The 5,462-nt window shown below is 39.8% G+C and overlaps 1 protein-coding gene across 2 annotated transcripts in view; it reads right to left on the bottom strand.

Annotated features, from left to right (window-relative positions):
• LOC111240585 overlaps nucleotides 1-5,462 on the bottom strand; it is an 8,850-nt gene that overhangs the window by 2,081 nt on the left and 1,307 nt on the right. The window lies entirely within an intron of this gene.

The following is a 5,462-nucleotide window of genomic DNA, read 5'->3' as shown; positions in this document are numbered from 1 at the left end:
TGTCAATTGAATCATTCTATTTTGCATGTTTATATTTTGTTCTCAAAACCAATTAATTAATTTTTCCTTTCAAGTCTTACGATTTCAATTCACGCAAACCATAAGGCCTTTCGAGTGTCTTGGGAAAACGATATTTGGTCTTACCATTTTTATTACTTGAATGATTTGGTACGCTTGCCAATCCGTTAACAAGTTTTTGGCGCCGTTACCGGGGACTCGAGGTTTATTTTTCAAGTAGTGTGGATTGATTGAATTTGACTTGAATTTATGTTTATTTTTGTTCTAATAAATTTTTTCTAGGATTTTGTGCCTAATTTTTACAGAATGCAGTTTGGACAAGAATTTGATTCTGTAGGCACTCAATTCTACCAAAATAGTTTCAACCACTGGTATGAACCTCATTCAAACATATATCATAGCCAATTTGGGCAATATTCCTCTAGGCCAAACGAAACGTTGGGAGAAGCTAAACAACGTTTACAGCAGGAGTTATTCTCGGTGCGAAAAGAAACGTTGGGAGAAGCTAAAGAACGTTTATTGCATGAATAACACTCTTATGCTTTGAAGTCTCTGGGTATTATTGGGGTTAATACTGAAGTTAACCCTAAAGAAGAATGCCAAGCTACTATCTTTGAGGATGACAAGGTCATTGATGAAAAGAAGATAGAGGAAGATGAGATAACAAAAGTATTGAAGTCTCTGGGCATTATTAGGAATAATACTGAAGTTATCCCTAAAGAAGAATGTCAAGCTACTACCTCTAAAAATGATAAGGTTGTCGAGGAGGAAAAGATAGAAGCAGAAGAGTCAGAGATATACAAGGAGATAAAAACAGAAAAAGTTGTTGCTGCAGAAAGGATAGAGGAGATTGAAATAGAAAAGTTGAATGAGAGTGAGAAGGATGATGAGAGAGGAAAAGCAGTGGTTGAAGGAGAAGAAAAAGAGAAAAAAAATGTGAAAATAAAGAAAGAAAAGAAAAAGAAAAAGAGAAAGCTGAGGGAGGAGAAAATTAAGAGGAAGAGGAATAGAGGAAAGAAGAAAAGGTCATGTGAAAAACCCCTCCCTCATAAAAAGAAAAATCATAGGAAGGAGAATAAGTTCAAGTACTTCATGGAGATCTTCAAGAAATTGGAGATTAAGGCTCCTATGATTGATTCATGGAAATATGATGCTTGGTTCGATCAACTTTTTGAAGAGATTTAGNATAAAGAAGAAGAAGAAGAAAATACCAAGCAAGAATAAATTGAACACCTACTGATGGGTGTTTACGGGGGCTATCCCAATTGTTGTACATACTTGTGAATTTCTGTGTTTGTTTTTGTTTTCCAAATTCTGTCTTAATTCATTTTTTGTGTGCTTATGCATTTGAGTGAGGAAAATCTTGAAAGTGAAAAATTTAGGGCAAAGATGAGAAGCCACCAGGAGAAATCACAGGAAGGCAAGCAAGAAAAGTGGTAAGGAAAATTACCACCCACCGTCGGGCGGTACCACATTGCCGCCTGGCGGTGGCGACGAAAACTAAAACCCGAGCTTTTTAAAAGCTAGGTGTTTTCAAGTTTTCTTCACTTTGCTTTGCCCCTTTGATTTTCGCCTGGCGGTCTCCTGTCATTCTTGCTCTAGATTTGCACTTTCAAGAGGGTTTTAAAGAGATTTCTATACACTTTCTCACCACCCACTCACAAAAAGTTTAATTTCTTGCTCAAATTTGGGGTTTTTCTTGGTGGGAGTGTGCATTTAGAGTTCTCCTTCATCAATTTAAGGATTTGTTGCAAGCATTCACATCTTCACTCAAGTAAGTTGTGTAATTTCATTTGTTAGTTCCTAATTTTGAAATTGATGATGAACATGATTAGGAATTTGGTAACTTAGGGTTTTGAGATTCTTTGCATGGATTGTTGAATTGGGAATTGTTTTGGACCGATTAAGTTGTTTGAAATTGGTTTGCATGGTAGGAATTAGCATTTGAGTGGAGATTAGGGTTGATTTGGTGAAAAAATTTTGAAAACCCCTCGCACCGTCGGGCGGTAGGCCTCTGCCACCGGGCGGTATTCAAATTGATGCATACCGCAGGGCGGTAAGCCTCTTTGACGACGGGCAGTCTGCTGTGTTTTTTTTTAATGTTTTGCATAGCGAAAGGGGAAACCTGTGCATCACCAGTTGTAAATTATGTTGGGTTTGAAAGTGTTTATTGATGCATTAACTCCTAACAATAGATTTATGTGGTTTGTGGCAAATTGTATTTATTGCAGAAATGGCGTCAACATCACGCAGAGGAAGAAATACTGGTAGTAAAAGGAAGATGCCAGAAAGTTCGAGAGGATTTGACTCTCAGAGGTTCCTCTCCAAGCAACATGAGGATCATTATGTGCAAGAAAGGAGGTTGCTGATAGAGAGGAAGGCTTCCTTTATTCCTAACTTGGCTCCTAAATTTGGAGAGGAGATTTTGAGGAGAGACTAGGAGAAGTTGACAACTTACCCTGCACCTGCCAGTGTTTAGTTGGTTAAAGAATTCTACACCAACGCTATGCCCAGAGGAGGAGCAGCTGCTGGAAGATATAGGAGCTTTTTGAGGGGGCAGATTATTAGTTATGACCTCGATACTATTAACAGCCTTTTGGGCACAGAATGGCCAGGGGAGCAGTGCCAGTATGCGGAAAATGCTGGTCTGTTTGGTGACGTCGCTGATATTGAGAGAGTTGTGTGTCTCCCTGGAAGGCATTTTCAGCCTAACTCTAGTGGGGCATCGATCAACATTAGGATGTTGGATATGATACCTTTGGCTCGATACTGGATGGCATTCATGCATGCCAACATCCAACCTTGCTCCCACATTTTGGATATCACGATGCACAGGGTTCGTCTCATCTTCTGCTTGATGAGACAGATGAAGGTAAATGTCGACAAAATCATCGCCGACGAGATTCGAAGCTATGCTATGACAGTTAGCAGCAGGATGCCATTGGGGCATCCATCTTTGATCACTTTTCTGTGTGAGCAGGCTGGGGTGAACATTGCAGTTCCCCATATGAGAGACTTAGGAATGTCATTGATGCAGCTTACTTTCACCAGTTCTGTGCTGAGGCAGGAGCATTAGGAGCAGCAGGTGCAGCAGGGGCAGCACCCCGGAGGCACCCTAGGAGAGCTGCAGCTCAGCAGGAGCAGGTGCCTGATGAGGTACCAGTTCAGCACGCGGAGCCCTTCCAGATGAGGGACATGTACATGTCCATGATGGAACCCAGGATGGAGGCCCTTCACAGAGGGCAGGTTGCGACTACTGAGATGATTATTGGGCTATATGACCAGCCACCAGTGCACAGGTGGACTATGGATGAGTTTCATACAGTGGTGGCATGGCCTGAGCAGCAGGCGCAGAGTAGTGGTTTTGGTTTTGGTGCAGCCGGAGCCCCGAACACAGTGGAAGAAAACTTTGAAGATGCTGACGATGAGAGTCAGGAGGACTCTGATGATAGCATGGGCTGATTGCAGACATCTACTAAGGGATGTCCGTAGACAGGATTTTAGTTTTTCTTTCTTTTATCTTTTACTTTTTATTTTTTTTTAAATTGTTAGAATAGGTTGAATTTTAATTTCAGTATGTATTCTTGGCTTGAACACTTTTTCTGAAAATGCTTGACTGACTGATGTGCATGATGGAACTATTTGATGATTATTTTATGTGGATGATAATTGAGTTGTGTTGTGTGTTAATATCCAGTGAAATAAATGTGTGATGAAATATGATTGTGGTTATGATGCTAAGCAAAATGTATGAATGATTTTTGTGAGAAAGCATGTTGTGTGAGGTCTTGAGCTCCAGAGGTTTTATTGTGGTATGCATTGTTCACAGGAAAACATGAATGATATTGCCTTAATTGATTGAATTGCATGTAAATGTCATATGATCAAGGCCATTTTTGAGAAACCCTTCTCTAGCCAAATTTTCACCCAAAGTGCTTGAAATATTATACCCTTTTTGAACCTTAGCCTTAAACAGGATGTGAACCCTTGTCTCGAAATTCTTTACCTTGAGTTGGGTTGAGCTTAAGTGTAAGTGATGAAAAGGTTCAAGTTTGGGGTTGTATGGGGGAAATTGAAAGGCAAATGAAGAGTATTGAGCTCAAATGTTGTGAAAAGAAAAATTCATGAGAAAAAGAAAAGAAAAGAAGAAAAGCATGAAGATGAGCTCAATGAAAAAGAAAAGGGGAAAAAAGTTGGGAATGAGTGAGATTGGTGAGGAAGACAGTTATGCTTAAATGATGAATACCATGATAGCTCTTTTAACTCAAGGATTTTGCATTCTAGAAAAACCAATTCTTCTTGTTAGCCCAACCTCATTACAAGCCTTGGAAAAGTCCTTTTGATGGCATTTGCATGTAAAGATGTTGATTGTTTGAGATGAATGGCAATTTTGTTTCATGTGGCTTGTGAATAATAGAGAGTTGGAGTGTCACCTTAAACACTTGAGTGATTGAGTGAAACACTCGCTTGATATGAACTGTTAATTTTCATGATTGCATTTTTGCTTAGTGGATTGATCATTCATAATGTGTAACATCTGTTGTGCACTCTCTGGATTGAAAACATGCATGCATCTTATTTTGATTTCGCTGAGGATTTGGATTGAGTAGTTTTGTCATGTACTTTGGGAAGGTTGAATCATTGGATGAAAGAGTAGAAANCCAAGCTTTGTTTTGCGTGTTGTTTTGTTTTGTTTTGCTTGAGGACAAGCAAAATTCTAAGTTTGGGGTGTTGATGAAGGTTGAAGAACAATAATTTTTATATGTCAAATTAGACCAAATTACACCCTTTACTACTTGGAATGAGTTTAGAATCAAGTAAAACTCAATAAATGAGTCTGTAGAGAGTCAAAAGTTGTTTTTAGCGATATTATGCTTGTTTTGCATTGTTTTGTAGTATTTTGGAGAAAGGGAAGAATGGAGTTGAAGATAAAGGTCGAAGACTTAAGAAAAGAGAAGAAAATTGAAGATTTGAAGAGTCAACGCACCGCCCGGCGGTAACTTACACCGCCGGGCGGTCCAGGGCGAGAAGTAGGAACTGGCGTTGGCGCTGGGCGGTTTTGGAAACCGCCGGGCAGTGGTGCGATTTGTGGGAAACCGCCGGGCGCCACACTTGTTCCGTCGGGCGGTGGTCTGCTGGGCTTGGGCCTGTTTTCTATTGCGCTCCTCACCTATAAATAGCCCTATTGCGAGTACAGAGGTATTCTTTTGACAGAAGGGGGCGGCCAGACCTAATTTTGCTCTCTGAAGAGGATCTCTTGGATGCTTAGGCTCCTTTTCATCTTTTCTAGGGTTTTCTCTTCCATTCTTCATCCATTTTTCATCTAGATTCACCATGAAAATGGTGAACTAAACCCTATTGTTGTTGGGGGAAACAATGTAATCTTTCGATACTCTCTTTTATTGAAACTCTTAATTATTTATATGGTTTCCATATGTTTTGAT

Source organism: Vigna radiata, chromosome 11 (assembly GCF_000741045.1).
Source record: "Vigna radiata var. radiata cultivar VC1973A chromosome 11, Vradiata_ver6, whole genome shotgun sequence".
NCBI lineage: Eukaryota > Viridiplantae > Streptophyta > Magnoliopsida > Fabales > Fabaceae > Vigna > Vigna radiata.
Note: the sequence above shows the minus strand (reverse complement) of the source record. Positions and strands in the feature narration are given on the sequence as shown.